At 37.2% G+C, this 21,343-nt stretch overlaps 1 pseudogene; it reads right to left on the reverse strand.

Annotated features, from left to right (window-relative positions):
- Positions 1-9,127: 9,127 nt before the first annotated feature.
- LOC140518934 (eukaryotic translation initiation factor 1 pseudogene) overlaps positions 9,128-21,343 on the reverse strand; it is a 39,212-nt pseudogene continuing 26,996 nt past the window's right edge.

Genomic DNA, 21,343 nt, shown 5'->3' on the forward strand with positions numbered 1-21,343 from the left:
AGAGGGTGGTAAGAGCAAAGTAAGGGGGTGTAAGCCAACTTGAGGTAGAACAGGGACTTCTTATGCTCTGAGACCAAAATAGCAGCTGTGGAGGCCTGGCAGGAATGCTGAAAGGTAAAGACAATTGGACCCTAGTGATATCACTGATTGGACTATCCCCTTGGTCGGTGTGATAAAACTGCTCCTGTGAGTTGAAGGAGCTGACAGAGTAGCATCGAGTTACAAGTTGGCCTGACTTGAAGCCATCATGATGATCAATATGACCCACAGGAGAGTAGAAAGAATGGTGCTCTTTCATGCTATAGAGTCATAAGAAGGCAAAATACATTAAAACTTTATTTCCCACTTGGTTAGACTGCTTTAGACTGGACTCCATCATACCCTCAGAAACCTCATCATCCTGTGAGATTGAACCAGCCTTGGTGCTCATATCTCATCAGTATCCTTTGACCTGCTGATTGGAAACACAGCAACAACAGCCACTTAAGGAAGAGGCTTGGGCTCCTTTCAGCTAACTCCTCAGTTGCTGGGTACCTTTCTTTTTTCCTCTTCTCCCTCTGTACTTTGCAGCTTCCTTTTCTATGTAGTCTTTCCCAGTTGGATTGCAAGCCCCTTTAAGAGCAAGAGATCTGTGTCCCTAGGGCTTAGCACAGAAGGCATTTAGCACTGAGAAAATATTTAATAAATGTTTACTGATTTTTATTGGTTGATCAGAAATTTCAATACCTCCCCTCTTAGAAATGCTTCAGTGCAGATGATGCTAACCACTGTAGAGGGAGAATATTAAAAGCAAAACATAATCCAATCAACCTATCATTAAACACTAAGCATTCATTATTAATAATTATTAATGCTTAACACTTATTATTTATGTGCCAGGATCTGTGACTAGCACCATAGATATTTCAAAAACTATAAGACTATCTCTATAACCAAGGAACTCATAGTCTAATGGGGGAGAGACCATGCAAACAACTGTGTACCAACAAACTTTATGTGGAAAACACTGGAAATAATCAACAGCAGTAAAGCAAAATTCCAGATTTCTTTAATCAGTAATTAAAAGCAAGTATATAAAATAGGAAGTAATGCAAGGAACGAAAATATTTCAAAGAATAAAATGATTCAACATCTGTCATAAACTTTATAACAGAGATTTGAGATATGAAGAAATCAAAGGTGAAAAGAACTTCTGAAGGATGATATGCAAATTTCTGGTCATTTATGTGGCAGGAAGAAGCTCAACCCAATGAAAATAGAAATTGGATCAAACAAGAAACAGAAGGTTTGTTCACCCTAACATAAAGAATGACAGAACACAGAATAGTAAAAGGAGACAACTAAAATACTTATTTCTCTACAAAGTTAGAAAATTACAGGGCTGGATAAGGTCCACAATTCTTATTTCAAGAACCATACAAGGGCATGTGAATTATTAGCAAAGCCTTTTTTTCAAATTCCTCTCAAATGAAAGCCTGATTCCACCTTTCTGAAGAGAAGGTATAACCTACTTATTAAAAAATGATGACAATTCCAATGATGCCATCAAATATAGGGAAATTCCAATTTATGTTCAAAGGATTTATGTACAAAGCTATATATGAAGCATTCTCAGCTTGTATCACTAAAAACAAGCAAAACCTCTATAAGCACTTAGAAGAAAATGATATACTACTGAGGATAAAAACGTCACCTCAAAGCAATCTTGGAGTCATAAAGAGCAACGTATTTGTTGGTAATTATTGAACAAGCTCTTTAACATTGTAGCATTTATGTTGCCTTAGCTGAATATTACAAACCTTTGACTCAGTTCAGCATTCATGGCCTATTCATGACTGTATTCATCCTTAAATCTATGATTCTGTGTACTGCAAATATGTAAAACAGACCAAAGAATAATGAGATGTTAGAAATCTGACATTCACATGGGAAACTATACTCAGGTAAAATACATAAGCCAACAAAATGTCAAGAACAATCGATAAAAGCATGACATTTTCAGAGAGACATTTTAAGCTCATTTTGTTTCTATCTAGTCTTAAAACCATTATCATTTCTATTAAGAAGAATTAAGCACAGTTTCCAAATTAGAAAGAGAACTGAACCAACATAGTTTATTAATCTCTTGGTTTGCACAGATGGCATCAAGTTGTATGGTTCCAACATATGAACAACATATTAGAAGCCATCATCTCACAGAATCTTCATCAAATGGCTTCTAAATATCATTTGGACTTAAGTGAAAATTCTAAGCACATGCCAAAGAAAGGTAGAGACAAGACTCTGAGCTTGAATACTATGATCTCATTGAACCAATGGATGAAAATGATAGTGGTAACTTTGTATTTCCCAGGTAAGACATATCAATCTTACCTTTATGAAAGAAAGGGCAGAGGTTTAATATGTTAAGATATTTACTGGAATCCTGAAATCAAAGATGAGTGGGAAGAACAAATTTTAAGCCATTAACAGCTATATAATACTAATCTTAATGTACCCATTTGGAACTATAAAATGTACTGTAACAGATTTGAAAAGTTGTCTCACAAAATCCCCTAAAATATTAACAAAAAATGATCCCTTCGCCACAGGGCAGATACAGAGATAGTAATGCTTTCTCACTCTTAAAAAAAGGAAGAAGATTGATAAGACATTGTTAGAGTACATGATACACAGGTCAAAAACCTATGAAAATACTTTTGGAAAAAGCAAACATCACTGAGCAATCTTCAGGGCTGTTAACAAGTACACAACATGGGAATTGTGTACCTCTTAATAAGTATACAACCTGTTAAGCCCATGGCCAAAAACAGTTTAATTCCAGATGGAGCCTATGAAATAGTTAAAATAGAAGACTGAAATCAAAAGGCCTTCCAAGGCATATAGTCACAGAACTCAGTCAACAATGCGCTGGCGGATTGCTGAATCACAAAGATTTGTTTGTGGGAAAACATGAAGGCAATGGAAAAAAATAAAGGCATTGCTGAACTAAGTCATTACCACTGGAAATTACAGAAGGATTATTCTTAAGAAGCATGATTTTAGTAATCAATGTAAATTATATGAGAGAAATGGAAAAAATGCAACACATTGTTGGTTATCAAAAAAAGATATCTCTTACTAAATATCTAGAAAGAATTAAACATAAGAAGCTCTCTATATCACATGAACAAATCACTATACACCATACATAGTCCTCAAAATATTCCATAGACCTCAGGCAATAATTGTAATAAACCTCAGCCAAAAACTGTTGAGCACAATCATCCAGGCATAAAACAGATCCATAAAAACTTGAAAACAGCATCATCTCCAAGTTACATGGGAAAAAAGGCTTTCAAAACATAGAGACCTGACAGGGTAGAGAACCATACAGAATAGAAGAGAAGGAGATGCAAAACATCTGCTCCTGGAGTTATATCAAGAAAGCTTTCAATGACTCTGTGAAGAATGACCTTTCATCCTCATTGTTTAGTAGTTTAGTAGTATCAGTCACATCCAACTCTTTGTGGCCCCATTTTTGGATGTTCTTGGGAAGGGTACTGGAGTGGTTCATCATTTCCTTCTCCAGCTCATTTTACAGATGGAACCCTGAGGCAAACAGTGTTAAATGACTTGCTCAGGGTCACACAGCTACTAAGAGTCTACTAAGACAAGATTTAAACTCCAGAAAATGAATCTTCCTGACTCCAGGCCCTGTGCTCCATCCATCGTGCCACCCAGCTGCCCTACATCCTCATACTTGTATTCAAGTACAAAACAAAACACCAGTCATTTATTTACTTGTGCAGTTTCCATAGAATATCAAATACAAAAGAGCAAAAAGTAGGATAGTGACTTGTCTTTTTATTGTTTTCTCTCTGAATATAAAGATAAAAATAATGACGTCTGCAACAGTCATAGCAATCTAGTGCCACAATGATGAGATAGATCACAGATGGCGTCATATCTCTGTAGCACTTTAAGATTTAAGAGTATTTCCCTCAAAACCCCCTGTGTGCTTTTGGACACGTCACTTTACCTCTGATATCAGTTTCCTCATCTGTAAAGGAAACTGGTGGCACAGTGGATAGAATGTTAGGCCTTGAGTCAAGAAGTCCCGAGGTCAACTCTGGCTTCAGACACTTACTAGCTACATGACCCTGGACAAGTCACAACTTCTGTTTGCCTCAGTATCCTCATCTATAAAATGGAGATAATAATATAGCACCGACTTGCCAGGGCTACTGTGAGGATTAAATGACATAATATTTGTAAAAGAGCTTAGCGCAGTGCCTAATACATAGTGGGTACTATGTAAATAGTGATTCCCTTCCCTATAGAGACAGAGCTTTGTGGCACAACAGAACATGGCCTAGAGTCAAAAGGATCTGAGTTCAAATTTGACCTCGGATATTTTCCAGCTATTTGACTTAGACAAGACACTTGCCTGTCTTCTTAATTGCAAAATTAAGATAGTAATATAACCTACATCTCAGGGTTATTATAAGGATCAAATGATCATGAGGATCTTTTACCATTTGTAAAGTGTTTAGCACAGTACCTGACCCATAGTAGACACTTAACAGATGCTCATTTTCTTTCCTTTTTTTCCTGTAAAATGAGGAGGTTTGGGATTAGATTCCCTCCTTGGTAACTTCTGGAGCTATGATCCTATAATTTTATTTAATATTTTCACCTTATACATGAGGAAATTGAGGTCGGGAGCATAGAAATGACTTGTATAAGATACTTTAGTCAAGATTTGCCAAGCGTCAAGACTGAGTACTAACTCAGTTTCTGCCACTAAATTAATCTGTGGCCTTGTAGTGAAAAGAATGAAATGCAACTAACACTTTTATACATCATAACTTAGAATCCTCCTCACCCCCACACCTCTGGCTCTTGTAATCTCCTTCTGAGGAGCCTTCTCCTAGATGAGGCCTTTTCTCATCTTTCTCCTCCCCACTACATTCTCCAACCCCCAGCAATTTTTCGTGATCTCTCTATTTCCTCTGCCAAAACATCACTTCGTATTTTACTTGCTATTGTTTCATATTTATTTATTATGTATTGTTGCAGCCCCTTTTCCAACCTATCCTCCAAAGCAAATTCCATAGGAACAAGATAATTTTGTCTTTGTCTTTGAATCTCTAGCACCTTGCTTGGCACAGAGTAGGCATTCAATACATGTTTGTTGAATTGAATTGCCATGTTTGAGTTACTAGGGCCAGAGAAAGCCAGGCATAAATCATTACATGGTGACAAACAACAGTACAAACCCCAATCTAAATAATGCATATTATATCTTTAATAGGGTAGTAGGTATAAGCCAACTGCTGTAGGTTTAGCTGACAGAGTATAAACTAGGGCTGGGAGGATGGGAGGTGAGATATAGTAACTACTTGGTTGATTTGATCAATGTATATGCGGTATCCAGATAATTCAGGCTCCCAACTACAAATTCATCAGGTAATTGAGCAATCAACACTTTGTGTTATATAGAGGGCATCCTGTGAGCTGGAAGTACTTAGCAGGAATAGCAGAAAGATATAGTTTCTGCTTCAAATGCTAGCCCTGGCTTTCAATTCGACCTTGGTCAAGTGCTTTCCTCTTTTCTCTTCCATATTTGCTTTCCATGTAAAATAAGGCAATTCTGAAGTTCTAAGATTCCAAATTTAGTAACTGGTTATTTTATGCCAGTCTTGGAAATAAAGGAATAAAATACTTTTTTTCTCCCAAAGCAGCCTAACTTTCCTGTTCAAAGTAGCTCCCATCAACCCATACCATGGGACCAGGCGCCTAAGAAGGTTTAGTGATAATAGTACAAATGAAATCAACATTGTTTTCCACAATGAAAACTCACCTCATGGATATCATTATTTAACATGGGCAGTGGGCTTAATAAAAACCCAGGAGTGTTTGCAAACTTGTGTGTATTTTATAGAAAATTCAACCCACATGTTTCTGGTTCATTTACCCTTACCTCGTTAAAATATTGTTTTGCAAAAGTGATTTGATGTCCAGGAAACTGTATGAGCCCCATTTATGGATTCTTTTAAGACTTAGTTCTAGAAGCCTAAATAAACAGAAACATGTTCTGTTTCTATGCCCAGACTTAAACTCCTACAAGTTTCAGATAGTTTTGAAATCCAGAATTCAGAAAACTTGAGTTCCTCTAAGAAAAGTTAATACCATCGTTCCCTACTTAATTAAATGTATTTTCAATTTGCTGATGTTGGAAAGTACCTATTGGGCTGTGCTAAACTCTAACTCAACTTTACATTTGTTGAGTAATTAATATTAAGTGAATATACATTGATTTTCTTCTTTGAACTAATGGAGTCATTTTGAAAGAAAAAAAGCCTTGTTTCAGTAATTAGGCAAATTATAATAGATCACATATATTTCTTGTTTGATCAGTTCAATAATTGAGTTCTACTAGTTTAAATTTAAATCTCCTGACTCAATTTAAGTGTTGTGTTTACTCTAAAACTGAGCAATGTACAGGGGGGTTCCTTCAGTCGTTCATCTCAGATTTCAGAAATTGATTCTTTATGGATTGTAAAGATTTGTTGTTCTTACTCAAAATTCCTAGGGGGGGGGGGTTGGAAATGTTTACTTTTAAATCTTTTTAAAATGTTCACTAACCTTGTGCTTTTTTCAGAAGATCTTACTAATGAGACAAATATTTTTTTTACATCTTTAGGATGACAAAAGTCTATATAGTGTGTGTATTATATATACACATATATGTGCATATGTGTATGCATATATAAATACATATTATGGATATAAACACACTCAGAAGTCTATATTCGCAACTGTGAAAAAAATATATAATCTGATGTGCGAGCAGAATTACACAGCTGGAACTAGTAACGCTATCTATAACATTTTTCACCCTAAAGATCTGAAGGGACTTTGAAAGCCCTGGACAAATGTAATAGAAGAAATCCCATGGGCTCCTACAGGTAATTCTGGTAAGTGCTTAGGGAAAGCAGTGACAAGTTCTATTGATATGATGGAAACAGGATTGGGGAGGGAATTAAAAGACATGGGTTTTAGCTCTGTCTGTGCCATCAATTAACTGTGAGACATTAGACTAGAGGTCAAAGGAACATGTATCATCTATGGACTAGCACTGAGGAAGGAGAACAAGGTTCAGAGCTGAGAAAATACCTCCAGAAGGCAGGATTAGGAAAAATAGGCAGGAGTCCCAAAAAAGATGCATTTAAGTTTTGGGTTTTTTTGGGGGGGAGGGAATAAGAAAACCAAAAGAAACAAAATCTTTCTAACAGTTACAACTGTTCAAAAATAGAATGTGCTACCATGGGTGGTAGCATTATACATCTTTAAGCAAATATGTAGAGGATGACTTGTCAGGTCTGCCATCATGGAGCTTCTTTTACAATCATTCAACAATTGTTTATTGCTTACTATGTACCCATCACTGAGGATACAAATGCAAAAAATAAAATAAGCTCTACTCACAAGCAGCTTGTATTCTCATAGGGAAGACAACAAGCAAAATTTTAACTCTAGCACCTTTTCAGAGCTCACCCTTCCAACTACACTGGCACTGTATCCTCATAGGGTAACTGATTATTTCTCCTCTCAGGATTCTAGAGATAACTCTGATGAGCTAGATTTTTAATACTATATGGAATTTATAAGCCTATATCCAGGGTACACCTTTTTGATCATAAATTAGTCAACTAGAGTTAATTAGCTCTTAGAAATTTACTAAGGATGTACAATGGGAACAATTGGTGTAAAGCATTATTGCCAAACTAGGGATACATTTTATTTTTTACATACATAAGTCTTTGGTCTTTGGGGAGAATGGGCTCAAACTTAGGGAGCATATGTAGCAAAGGGATGACAATTGTTGTTTGGAGTCAAGTGGTTCTCCCCACCCCCTTTGTTAAATCCTCATTAAGTGCCCTTAGGTAAAGCTTCCTCCTGAGCATGGAAGGTCAGGGTCTTTACAGAGTCCATAGCTATACTATGAGGGGCAGCTAGGTGGTGCACTGGACAGAACATGAGTCAGAAGGACCTGAGTTCAAATCTCACCCCAGACACTTGACACTCACTAGTTGTATGACCTTAGGCAAGTCACTTAACCCCAATTGCCGCATCCTGGGTCATCTCCAGTCATCCTGATGAATATCTGGTCACTGGATTCAGATGGTTCTGGAGGAGAAGTGAGACTGGTGACCTGCACAACCCTCCTTCACTCAAAATCAAATGCAAGTCATGTCATCATTTCTCTGATAGCACGGTCTTCTTTGGCAAAGAAGAACGAACACACACATGATTGATGTGGAAACAGTAGAATTACCCTCTTTAACAAATACATACAGAAGAAATATAAAGAGAATAAATACAAATAAATACAATTTAATTGAATAGTAGGCAGTTTGTTGGGGTGAGTACTACCAGTTTGGGGACTAGAAAAGGTTTCATGTAGAAGGTAGCACTTGAGATGCATTTTTTAGTTGTTTTTTCTTGTTTCAGGAAACTGGTTTAATTTAAATAAGAGTTTAAATACATTGCATAACATTTAAACAAACAAACAAAAAGAATCAGGGCACAACTTTAAAAAAAGTCTATTCAGATAATACTGGACTTTGGTATCATCTAAGAAATAAAATGTCCTACCACTGTCCCAAAATGAAACTCTTCCCTGATCAGTTGGTATAAGTCATCAGGGGAAATCCCTGTTCTATTAAGCAAAAGTAATCTTTTTCTTGGTGAAAAAAGTAGGTGTTGGCCTTAACTTACTCTTTTGAAAATCTCCAAGGGATGTTCAGAGGGTAGCAGTGTTTTCTTAAATGGACAGGGAGCTCTGCAGGGTGATCACCAAGGCGCATCTGGACAGATATGGTCTTAAACACCACTCTGGTTCTGGATTGACTGAAATATCAGATTATTTGCTTTTCAGACTGAGTACTGCCAGGCTTTACCTCTGTTTAAATGATAGATATTACATGAATGAGTTATACTAGTCCAAGTTACATATAGAAGTCCAAATGATTACATTATACAAGCTGTGAGGTTTTTAAACTTGTGACAAGGGACAGAAGAGAATTTTTCTACTCATTACAAGGAAATCCTCACTTAAGCTTCAGTGAGCCACAGGCATTTAAAGCCCATGAACCTTCAGCTGGTTACCCTTAGCCACTCTAATATCCATGAGGAACTGGTTGGCATACGGTATTGCTCTGGTTACCCTGTAGCTGAATTACTTCTCCATATTCTAGACGCTCAGTTACAGTATCATTGTGAGTAAATTCCTCCTTGAATGCCTTCACTGTGGTTGAGTCCTGTCAGACTCTTTGCCACCCCAACTGGGGCTTTCTTGGCAAAGCCAGTAGAATGGTTTGCCATTTCCTTTTCTAGTTCATTTTATTGATGAGGAAACTGAGGTAAATAGGCTTTATTAATTTGCCCAGGGTCACAGAACTAGTGAGTGTTTGAGGCCAGATTTGAACTCAGGAAGAGTCTTCCTGACTCTAGGCCTTGCATGCTATCTACTGGACCCCTAGCTCTCCATGCCTTCATTAGTTTCTACTTATCATAATCATCAGTGATCCCCTGGACAGTAGTGGCAGTCTTCCTGCCTCTCTGTTGAATTATTAAATGAATACAATCTCTAGTTCCAACAAGAAGAAGGTCATCACCCTCACTTACATCATCAAAGGTGTCAAAAGAGTGAAGGTTCTGCATAGCTGATATGTGACAGGATTCCTGTAGGGAAAGGAGTATTGGGAAGTGAGGGGGTTCGAGGAGGGTCCATGGCAGCAGCTCAGTGACTGGATGAGATGCATCTTGAAGGAAGACAGGGGTTGTATGAGGTGGAGGTGAGGAAGGAGTGTATTTCAGGTGTGAGGAGTAGCTAGTGAAAAGCCAGTGAGATGGAAGATAAGAGAATAATGTTATGTGAATAACAGAGAGGTCATGTTGGTTGGATTATCAAGTGAGAAAGGGGCAGTCATTTCAATTAAGGCTGGAAAGAAAGAATGAGATTAGGTTGTTAGGGACTATTAAAGCTAAACAGAAGAATTTGTGTTTTAATCTAGGAGCAATAAGGCATCACTGATCTCTAATTAATAGGTGAGAGAAATGGTCAAGTTTATGCTTAAGGAAACTCATTTTAACGACATTGTAGAGAATAGATTGGCAGGAGAGACTTAAGGCAAGGAAGCCAATGAGGAGGTTGTGCAATAATCTAGAAGAGAGATAATGAGGATCAGGTAGGAGGTGAGTAGAGAGAAGGGAGTAGAGATGCTATGGAGATTAAAAATCACAAGGTTTGGCAACTGATTGGACATATGGGATGAGGGAGAGTGAGGGGTTGAGGATAATGCCGAGGAGATTGGAAGGATGGTGACACTTTTGACAGAAATTTAAAAGCTGTTGGGGAGGGAATAATAGTTTAGTTTTTGACATGCTGAGTTTGCGATATCTCTGGAGTATCTACAGTTATGCCTTCCACATTGTGGAATTTATAGAAGATTAACTGACTCTGATTTCTCTGTCTACTTGACCGCTTTTGGCATCTTTCCTTTCTTCTTGACTGGATTCCAAGGACTCTTGACTTAGGAGAAAGAGGCAGAGACAGGTCCCAAGTAGCATTGGATGAATTTCAGAATTTGAGGATTATAGACTCCCAGAGCTAAAGGGGATCTTAGCAAGTATGCAATTTACCCCCTTCCCAAAGCAGAAATCCTCTTTGCAAAATCCCCTGCAATATCACAACCTCTGTACAGCTTGTCTCCCGGGTCTAGAATAAACCCATTACTTACTTCCCCCCTCTTAGAACTCCTAGTTTACTTCAAAACTCAGCACAGATATCACATTCTATAGGATGCCTGTCCAGTTGATGGTACCTTTCTTTCTCACCCCCAAATTCTTATTTTTATTCCTTTAGAATACAAATTCTTTGAAGGCAGGTAATGTTTCAACTCTGCTGCATTGAATAATGGAATACCTGGCATATAGTAAGTGCTTAATAAATGTTGGTTGATTAATTGTTAAAAGACCTCTAGTGATGAAGACCTTAGTACTTCCTGAGACCATTCATTCCACTTCTTTGAAACAGGATTATAGATCTGAAGCTAGAACAGCTTTAGAGGCCAATTTATAGATGAGGAAACTGAGGTAAACAGAAGTTAAGTGAGTTTCCCAAGGTCATGCACCTGGTTAACATCTGAGGTAAGAATAGAGATCAGCTCTTTCTGAATCCAAATCTAGCATTCTATCCATGGCACCACTTAGTTACATTAGGACATGAAAATCTACAGTGGCTTTGGATTCGATGAATTAAAGATAAAAGTGGAGCGGATGGATTTCTGATTTAATTCAAAATCTACAGTGGCTTTGGATTCGATGAATTAAAGATAAAAGTGGAGCGGATGGATTTCTGATTTAATTCAACTCTGTATTTATAAAGTGCTTAGGTGTTAAGGTGAAAAGGTGAAAAACTACCTAATTCCTACTTTCAGAGAACTTAAAATCCAATTGAGGAACAGAATGTGCACATAAACAAGCATAAGAAACAGTAGACTATGCTAGGGGATGGCCAAATGGTAGAGAAAAGTTTCAGAAGTAAGGGTTCACTTCCAACCAGGGAAATCAGGGAAGGCTTCCAGGAGGAGGTAGCACCTGATCCAGACATTAAATACAAACCTGTTGCATCCACAGAATCCAAGCCTCTTCAGGGCAGGGATTATTTTGTTCTATATGTATATGCTCAGAGCTGACTACAGTGCCCACAAATACTTAGCTAATCATTAAGTGATGAATGAATGGATAGACTTATTCGTTCATTCATTCATGGCAGCTAGATGATATATAGAGAGTGATAGACCTGGATTCCACAAGATCTGAGTTAAAATCCTGCTTCAGACATTTGCTAGTTCTGTGACCTCAGGCACATCACTTAAACCTCCTTTTGCCTCAGTTTTCTCACCTATAAAATGGAGCTAATAATAGCACCTACCTCCCAGGGTTGTTAAGAGGATCAAATGAGGAATTCTTTGTATGTGCTTAGTACATTCCTTAGCACATATAGGTGCTATGTAAATTCTAACTATTATTATTATCATTATTATTCAGAGAGGAGCAATGACTTCTACTACTTTTATAACCTAAATAGCACTTAGCGCAGAACTGGACACACTACAGGTACTCCGGAAATATTTGTCAATGAATTTAGTGCCTCTTTGTTGTTTGATGGCAAATGCACATTCTGTTAAACCCTGTAGACTTTAGTGTTTCTTTTTGAACATATTATCTCTATGCAAAGGATTTTAACATGTCCATAATATCTGAAACAATGCTTATCTTCACTTTGTTCTAAGGTGTCTATATTATAGCAATTTCCTAGTTGAATTAGTTGGTGATTTTAGAGTGAAATAGCATTTTCCCCAGTGTTTCTCCAGATAGCTTTCCAGTAAAAACAAACAATAATTCCCTTCGTTTTTTATTGCCAACCTCCCGTTATAACCTAGCAGTTGGTGCATTTTCAGCTGTATAGTAAAAAATGCTTGTATTATTGTTCAGGTAATATCAGCAACCCCAAAAAGAGTTACTGCACTATATAAGTAATCATAACAATGGCAAATTGGAAGTTAGGAGTAAAATGTGCTTCATTCATGACTCAAAATATAGTTCAGAGCCCTCCACTCCACTGCTTTCTCCTATGCTTTCCTTCATTTAAACATAAATAGCTCCCAGTAGGTAGTTTAGACTTAAATTGGACTTGAGAAGCTTTAAAAAGACAAAAGGATGGCAAGGAATGTCAGCCAAAATGCATTTTTTATAAATGCTCCTTTCTTTACAAAAATTTCTTTCTGTTCTTCATTCTTCTGTCTTCCTTCCTTCCTTTATTCTTTCCTTCCTTTCCTTTCTTTTTTGTTTCTTTCTTCCTGCCCTCCTTCCTTCCTTTCTTTTTTAAGAAAGCAGGTAAAATATATAGGATTTAAAAATATGAGATGGCTCTGGTAAGCTTTACTAATAATAGAGGTAGTGTGATATCCAGGAAAGATGATTGGCCATTGGATGAAGAAGACCTGGTCTTGAATCCCAAATTTTATCACTTTCTTAATGTTGGACTTTAGCAAGTCTGTGTCTTTGACTATGGGATTTAGGGTGGAAGAGACCCAAGATGTTATCTACACTAGTCACTTCAAGTTGCAGATCAGGAAATTGAGGTCTAGAGAGGTTTTCACTTATTTAGAGTCATGTAGGTAAGTAGAAGGAGACATTAAAATCCTGGCCTAACTCCAGATCCAGATCCTGATTCTACTACACTTGTCTATGCTGCTTTTTCCTTAGGATATTATAGATTTTTTCCATTCTCATTATAAATTCAAAATGGATGTTCCATATTTATCTCACACTTAATATATTCAAAATGGAAGTCATTTTCTTTCTCATAAACATGCTTCTCTTCAAAGTATCCCTGGTCCTATGTGAAATCATTTTACTTTTTTAATCATTCATGGTCTTATTAAGTCAGTTGCTAAATCTTACCATTTTTATCTCCACATTTCTATAATAAATGATGATGATGATATCTAGCATTTTTATAGTGCTTTAGAGTTTGTAAGATGCTTTACAAATATTATCTCATTTGATCCTCATGATAATCCTAAGAGGTGGGTCTTATTTTAATCCCCATTTTATAGATGAGGGCACAGGCTGTGAGAAGTTAAGTGGTTTGCCTAGGGTCTAGCAATATTTGAGGCAGGATTCAAACTCAGATTTTCCTGACTTCGTGTATAAGGTGTAAGCTAACACCCCCACATTGCTTCTAGTCATCCCCTTTCTCTACTCTCAGAGCCACCACCATATTTCACATACCAGTGGTTCTTGTCTAAACTACTGTAGCAGGCTTCTTGTTGGTCTTTTTGCCTCAGCTCTCTGCCCACTTCATTTCATCTTCCACACAGCTGGCAAAGTGATTTTCCTAAAGTATAGGTCTGGTTCTGCTATCATCTTGCTCAATAAATTCCAGTGGCTTCCTATTACCTTTGGGGTCAAATATAAATTCCTTTCTCTGGCTAATTCATACTCTTCTCGACTTAGTTCAAGCCTCCCTTTTCCAGCTTTATTCCATATTATTCTTCTACAAAATTTCTATGGTCCAGAAAAACTGGTATTCTGGCTGTATTTCATACAAGAAATTAATATGTACCTACCTGCCTTTGAACTGGCTCTCCCAATTCCTGGAGTGTACTATTTCTCCACCTCTGCCTCTTTGGAACACCTGGTTATCTTCAAGACCCAATGTGTCATCTTCTGAATTCAGCCCTTCCTGACCAATGCACCATTTCTCCCCTACAAGCTTCTATTGTCTTCCTCCTCTTTTCCAAACCCAAGTTGCTACTACAGATTTGTCTTGCATGTGTTTTAGGGTTAGAGCTACTAGGATGATACAATCCTATCAGTTAAATAAATAGAAGGCTTATTCAAAATAAATACAAAGTAATGGGGGCTACTAACAACTGGGGGAATCAGGAAAGGTAATTTGAAAGAGATTACAAAAGGAGCATGCTGGGATAAACAAAAACTCTGATAACTGCAGTTGAAAATAATATTGTTGGTAGTCAACAAGTACATACTTCTGCAATTGTGTTATAAGTTATATACTGTATTAAGAATGTTGCTTGTGCTTAATTTCATTTCCAGTACAGTCTTCCAATTCTGAATGCTCATCCCAAGCACTCTACTGATGGTGTTTTAAAAGAACTGGTGTTTGACTAAAAAATATAATAAAAAATATAAAAATATAAAAAAAATATAAAAAAAATAAACTGGAATCTTTCATTTGAGGAATTGAAAAATAAACAAAGGGGGAGAGAAGTTCATTTCCAGACCACAAGCTCTCAATTCTTCCTGGTGTTTTATCCTACAATACACCTTTTGTCCCTTCAAATAACATCTAAATTATTTGTTAGACTCTATGGTTATTATAGCAGTGATGAAAAAGTGCTCTTGCCATGTATGCTGAACTGATTATTGGCATGGCTTAAAGATATTTGGGGAGCAGAACTATTAATCTGTAGGTTTGGTGTGATAGGCATCCTTGGCAGTTATTTACTTTAATAATAGAGTATTCAAGTCACTGTTAGTAATAAAACAAAAAAATAACTTTTGGGGGCAGCTATTAAAAAAGGAAAGAGGGGGCAAAGAAAGACATAGAACTTAAGAGGGAGTTTCAGGCATAGAGGAAAAGGAGCTGAAATATCATTTATGGGGTACAGCAAGTAGGGCAGCCTTGCTGGAGTGAAAAGTTCATGAAGGGGTAGTAACGAGCAATGAGCCTGAAAATAAGTAAGAGCCAGATTTTGAAAGGCTTCAAACATCAAAGGAGTTGGGATTTTTTCCTGAATATAATAAGGCTTCTTGAGCAAAGGATTAATATGATCAGAACTGCACCTTAGGAATATCAATTTGGCAGCTCTGTGGAGGATGGAGGGTAGAGAAAAGAGACTAGTAATAGGGAAACCAATGCAAAGCCTGCTCCAATATCGCAGTCAAGAGACTGTGAGTACCTGGACCCATGTGATTATAGCACAAGTAGCAAGAAGAAGATGGAAACCAGAGAGAGATGTGCTGTAGCTGAAATTAGCAAGATGTGACAATTGATTGGCTATGGGGCAAGGGTTGAGAAGGTGAGTGAAAAGTTGACAGTGATTCCTAGTTTGTAAACATGACGGAACAATAGAGAAGTGGCAGGCTTGATAGAAATAGAAATGCTAGTGAGGAGAAGGGATGGGTTTAGGGAAAAAGAAAATGAGTCCTGTTTTGGACATAATGGATTTTTGATGCATATGAGATGAGAAAGTGAGGATGTCAAGCAAATAGAGGTGTGAAATAAGCTTAGGAAAGAGAACAATCAATTGGTTGATTAATTAAACTATAACCACAGCTTTTGAAGACCCAGACAAGACTGTTATCACCACCAAAGTCCTTGGCATTGTCAAATGGTTCAGTTTCAGAAACTGATATGATTTTTATCAGTAGAAACAACCTTAAAATGATGCATAGCCATTTACTTAGCCACTATACCCAGAGGACCATGGGACTTTTCCATCTGACTTGTAGCTGATATCTTTTATATTGGTTGCATCTCCCATCAGAATGTGAGTTCCTGGAGTGAAGGAAATGGCGTGGTCTTACTTTTCTATTTGTATCCCTAGCACTTGGCATAGTGCTTTACATATAGCAAGTGTTTAATAAATGCTATTTTCATTGATCAATTTTACAAATGAGGAAACTCATCTGTGCCTTTCAGATGAATCACAGAGAGGTCAAGTGACTTTTCCACAGACAAACAGCTAGTATCTGAGGACAAATTTGAACACAGAGTTCTTCCTGATTTTATCCATTGTGTTACCTGCCTCAAGTATAGCATAAAGGAATAGAAGCATGACAGAGTATTGGAGGAAAAGGACAAGGGGAAGAAGAGGAATAAACAGAGGAGAAAAGGAGGAGAATTTAAAACTGATTATTTATATGAAGTTTTAATTTGCAAGTCACTTTACATTTCTTATCTCATTTGAGCTTTAAATTAATTCTATAGGGTATCTACTACAGTTATTATCTCCATTTTACGGATAAAGAGTCTCAGAAGTTTCTTCACACAGCTGGTAAGGGTAGAAAATAGAACCTGCATCTTCATGCTCTCAAGGCCAGTATTCTATCCACAAGGTTTTATTGCCTATTGCCTTCTCATATCACTCTTAAATCTTTTTCATAAAGTAGTCAGTCAATCACTAAGATACCAAGTGAATGAAGTAAAAATAGGAAAAGAAATTGAAATACACACAAACCATATATATATATATATATATATATATATATATATAATATATATATATCCATACATTCATATGTATATATTCAGAGAGACAGAGAGAGAGAGAGAGAGAGAGAGAGAGAGAGAGAGAGAGAGAGAGAGAGAGAGAGAGAGAGAGAGAGTACGCTGAAGCTGCTCCAGACTGATGGAATACAAAGCAATTGCCTCTGACCTCATTCTCCAGCTCTCTATCTGGAACAATGTTCTCCTATCTGATGAGCGCTTACCACGTCTAGTTTGCCTTAGACACACCACAATGCAGTCTAGCCATCTTCCTGCCATGCAATCAAATCAACACTCCCATTCCTAGAAAAACCTTATCAATTGCCCTGTGATTTCATTACATATCCTTAGGACTTCCTAACCAAAACACCCTGATCACCATTCCATTATATATGTTTTTGTTTTCCTTTGTATTCCAGTGCTTAGCACAGTGCCTGGCACATAGTAAGTGCATAATCTATGCTTGTTGATTGACTGATAGTAATACTTAGTATTATAGGAATTCCACCCCCTCCTCCCCACTATAATCTATGGCTCTTTTAGCCTGCTAGATAAATTAAGAAAGCAAATGTTGTCTTTATCTGAAATATTTTCAGGCAAAAGCCTGTTGTGATGATAAGATGGCAGAAAACCTGAGTTCTAGTCCAATTCCAATTATGTCCTTAATGCATGCCCACAAGGTGTAAAATAAAGCTTTGGATTAGATGATAGCATTAAGGGCTCATCTAGCCATTACATTCTGTGAGTTTAGGAAGGATAAGTGACACCTGTAATGAATTTTCATTTTTAATAGATTTTTTTTACCTGTGATGTCAACATTGATATATATGTTCCTGTCTCCTACAACTGAAAGCCAGTTTGTAGAATGCATCTATGCAGCACATGCTTCTAAAGCATTCTCAGGTACACCAAAACCATCAACTCTCATCGAAATACAATAGAGTTAAAAGGGATCTTAAAACTTATGTAGTCTGGAAATATATTTAACATGATTGCACATATAGAATCTATATCACATTGCTTGTCTTACAGAGAAGGGAAGGGAAGGAGGGAGGAGAGGGAAGGAGAAAATTCGTAATTCAAAATTTCATTCAAAATTAATGTTAAAATTGTCTTTACATGTAATTGAAAAAATAAAATACTATTTAAAAGGGAAGAAAAAAGAAGTTGCATAGTACACCTACCTTATTTTTCAGATGAGGACATGGAGGACGAAAGGAGTTAAATTATTTTCACAGTCACCTAAATAGTAAATAACAAGACTGTCATTGAAACTCAGGTTCTCTGACCCTTAATTCCAAGTCTTTCCTCTCATCGGGATTTATTTAAACCATTATGATGATTCTTCTTCCTATCACAATTCATTTGTTGGCTCTTTATTCAAGCAGACTGTCGATGGTAGTTCCCTCTAAACTCCTGTTTAACTTTTCCAGTGGACCAGAAATTCTTGTGGGTCTTTGGTGGCTACCTGATGGTAATGGTTATAAATTAATAGCTCCAGAGCTTGCAAAAATATTTCCATTGTAAATGTAAACTTGCTGTTGAGAATGTCTCCTGTTTAAACAAGTTTTCCCCATTCATTGGCATAGCTATAAGTGAAATGTGGATATAAATGAAGAAAGATGGCAGCAGATTTCTTTTCTTGGAAAGTTCAGAGCCTCCCAGAGCCATAAACATCTCCCTTCTGGCTCTGAATACCCTCTAGGGAGCCTAAGTAGATATTGAATAGCTTCACTCAATTCAATTGTTCCAAGAATCATTCTATTGTGCAGAAGCACCAGATTTTCATCCTGTGTAGCTCCAAGGGAGTCTTCCTGTGGGAGCCTTCTCTTTCCTGTAGGGTTATATATGTATAAAATCTGACTGCTTAAACTATCTGACCATGCTGGGGAACTCATTCTTCTCTCACATCCTTTAAATAACCATTACAAAGATGTTTCTAGTTTTGCTTGAATGTGAAGGATCTCCCAGTGTAGTTATCATAGTCATGGGCATGTATGAAGTAACATAATCAAAGCCACTTGAGGGAAGAGTTTCAAGATAAATTTATTAGGTAGTAGGGTAATGATGCCTAAGTCTATTTTTATATTTTGAGGAAAATCTAAAACTGAGGCTCATGGAGTGCAATCTCAATTCAGCTCAACAGACATTTAGTAAATGCCAACTATCTACATTCAAGGCACTGTGGCAGGTACTGGAAATAAAAAGGCAAAGATGAATACCTGTCATCAAGGAATTTAAATTATACTCCTCCCTGATCTCAGTTCCCACCTTGATTCCTCAGACAAAAAAAACAAAAACAAAAACAAAACAACTTTTGTGTGTTTCATTCCAATATTCTTCCTTCTCTTATTTTGTCAAACCTGCCACAACACTCCTTCTCTCTGCCCGCTCGGATTGGTACTTTGCTTCATACTTAACAGAGAGGATTAAAGCCACTGGTGTCAAGCTTCCTTTTCTTCATTCTTCCTCAATTCATAACACTTTGATTTGATTCCTGGTTATTTTCTCCAGTTCCCAATGAAGCATTTGAATTATGCTTCTCAACAAGGTCAACCCCTCTGCAAATATACTTGATCTTATTCTTTCCTATATCCTCCAGCAAACTGACCTATGTATTAATCTTGAATTTCTCCTTATTTACTTATTTCTTCCCTGATTCCTACAAACTTGTCAATGTCCTCTTATCCTTAAAATATCCTTACCATATAGTAAAACATCTCATTAGCTCTCACCCTGCCCTATACTTCTTTTCCATTTTTCAAGCCAACTCATTCAAAAATCTACCAGCATTTAATGTTTCTCTGTTTTTGCTGATATCACAATAAATAACTCTGGGTGTCTTCCCAAGGTTCTGTATAGGTTCCTTCTCTTTTTTTCTCTCTATGTCTTCTCACTTGTTGACTTCATAGGTTTCCATTAGTTCAGTTACCATCTCTATGTAAATGTCTCCCAAATCTACATATCTAAGTGAGCTCCACTCTCACATCATAAATTGCCTAATAAATATATTTTTTTAACCTAGATGTTCCAAAGGTATCCGAAATTCAACACACCCAGAACATTACTCAAAAACATGTCCCTCTTCTGGATATCCCTATTACTCCTGAAGGCATCATCATTCTTCTGGTTAGCCAAGATTTACTTGATTCCACACTCTTAATCATATATCTAATCAGGGTCCAAACCTTGCATTTGTATCAACTCAATTTCTCTCATATCTGACTCATTATGATCACTCACGTAGGCACCACCCTTACTGAAGGCCTTCTTACTATTCTCCTGGACTATTGGATTAATGTCTCCCTGCTTCAGATCTCTCACCACTCTAATTCATCCTTAATCCAGCTACAAAAGTGACTTTGCTAAAGTTCAGATCTGACTATTCCATCCCCATGACAAATCCTGTCATTCTCCAATACTTCTAGGATCAAATATAAATTCCTTTTTCTGGCATTCAGAAGTTTTTTACAATCTTCCCTTTTCTTGCTTTTTTAGTTTTTTTTTTTTTATGTTTCCCAATAACTTCTTCCAAAAGTTTTTTTTTATTAATTTTTTACATTTATTTTCACACAATTTTGGGTTACAAATTTTCTCCCCTTTTATCCCCTCCTCCGCCCCCAAACCCGAGCTTTCTAATTGCCCCTGTGACCTATCTGCTCTCTCCTCTATCCTCCCTCCCTGCCCTTGTCTCCGTCTTCTCTTTTCTCTTGTAGGACCAGATAGCTTTCTTGACCCCTTAACCTGTATTTCTTGTTACCCAGTGGTAAGAACATTACATTTGGTCCTAACACTTTGAGTTCTAACCTCCTTAGCTCCCTCCCTCTCCACCCCTTCCCCTTGAAAGACAGGCAATTCAATATAGGCCATATCTGTTTAGTTTTGCAAATGATTTCCATACTAGTTGTGTTGTATAGGACTAATTATATTTCCCTCCATCCTATCCTGTCCCCCTTTACTTCTATTTTCTTATGGTCCTTTCCCTCCCCATGAGTGTCAACCTCGTATTGCATTCTCCTCCCCATGCCCTCCCCTCCATCCTCCCCCCCACCCTGCTTGTGCCCCTGTCCCCCACTCTCCTGTATAATGAGATAGGTTTTCCTATCAAAATGAGTGTGCATTACATTCTTTCCTTTAGTGGAATGTGATGAGAGTAGACCTCATGTTTTTCTCTTGCCTCCCCTCTTTATCCCACCACTAATAAGTCTTTTGCTTGCCTCTTTTATGAGAGATAATTTGCCCCATATAACTTCTCCCTTTCTCCTCCCAATATTTCTCTCTCACTGCTTGATTTCATTTTTTTTTTAATATATGATCCCATCCTCTTCAATTCACTCTGTGCACTCTGTCTCTATGTATGTGTGCGTGTGTGCATGTGTGTGTGTGTGTACTCCCACCCAGTGCCCAGATACTGTAATGTTTCAAGAGTTATACATATTGTCTTTCCATGTAGGAATGTAAACAGTTCAACTTTAGTAAGTCCCTTAT

This window comes from Notamacropus eugenii, chromosome 1, assembly GCF_028372415.1.
Source record: "Notamacropus eugenii isolate mMacEug1 chromosome 1, mMacEug1.pri_v2, whole genome shotgun sequence".
Lineage (NCBI taxonomy): Eukaryota > Metazoa > Chordata > Mammalia > Diprotodontia > Macropodidae > Notamacropus > Notamacropus eugenii.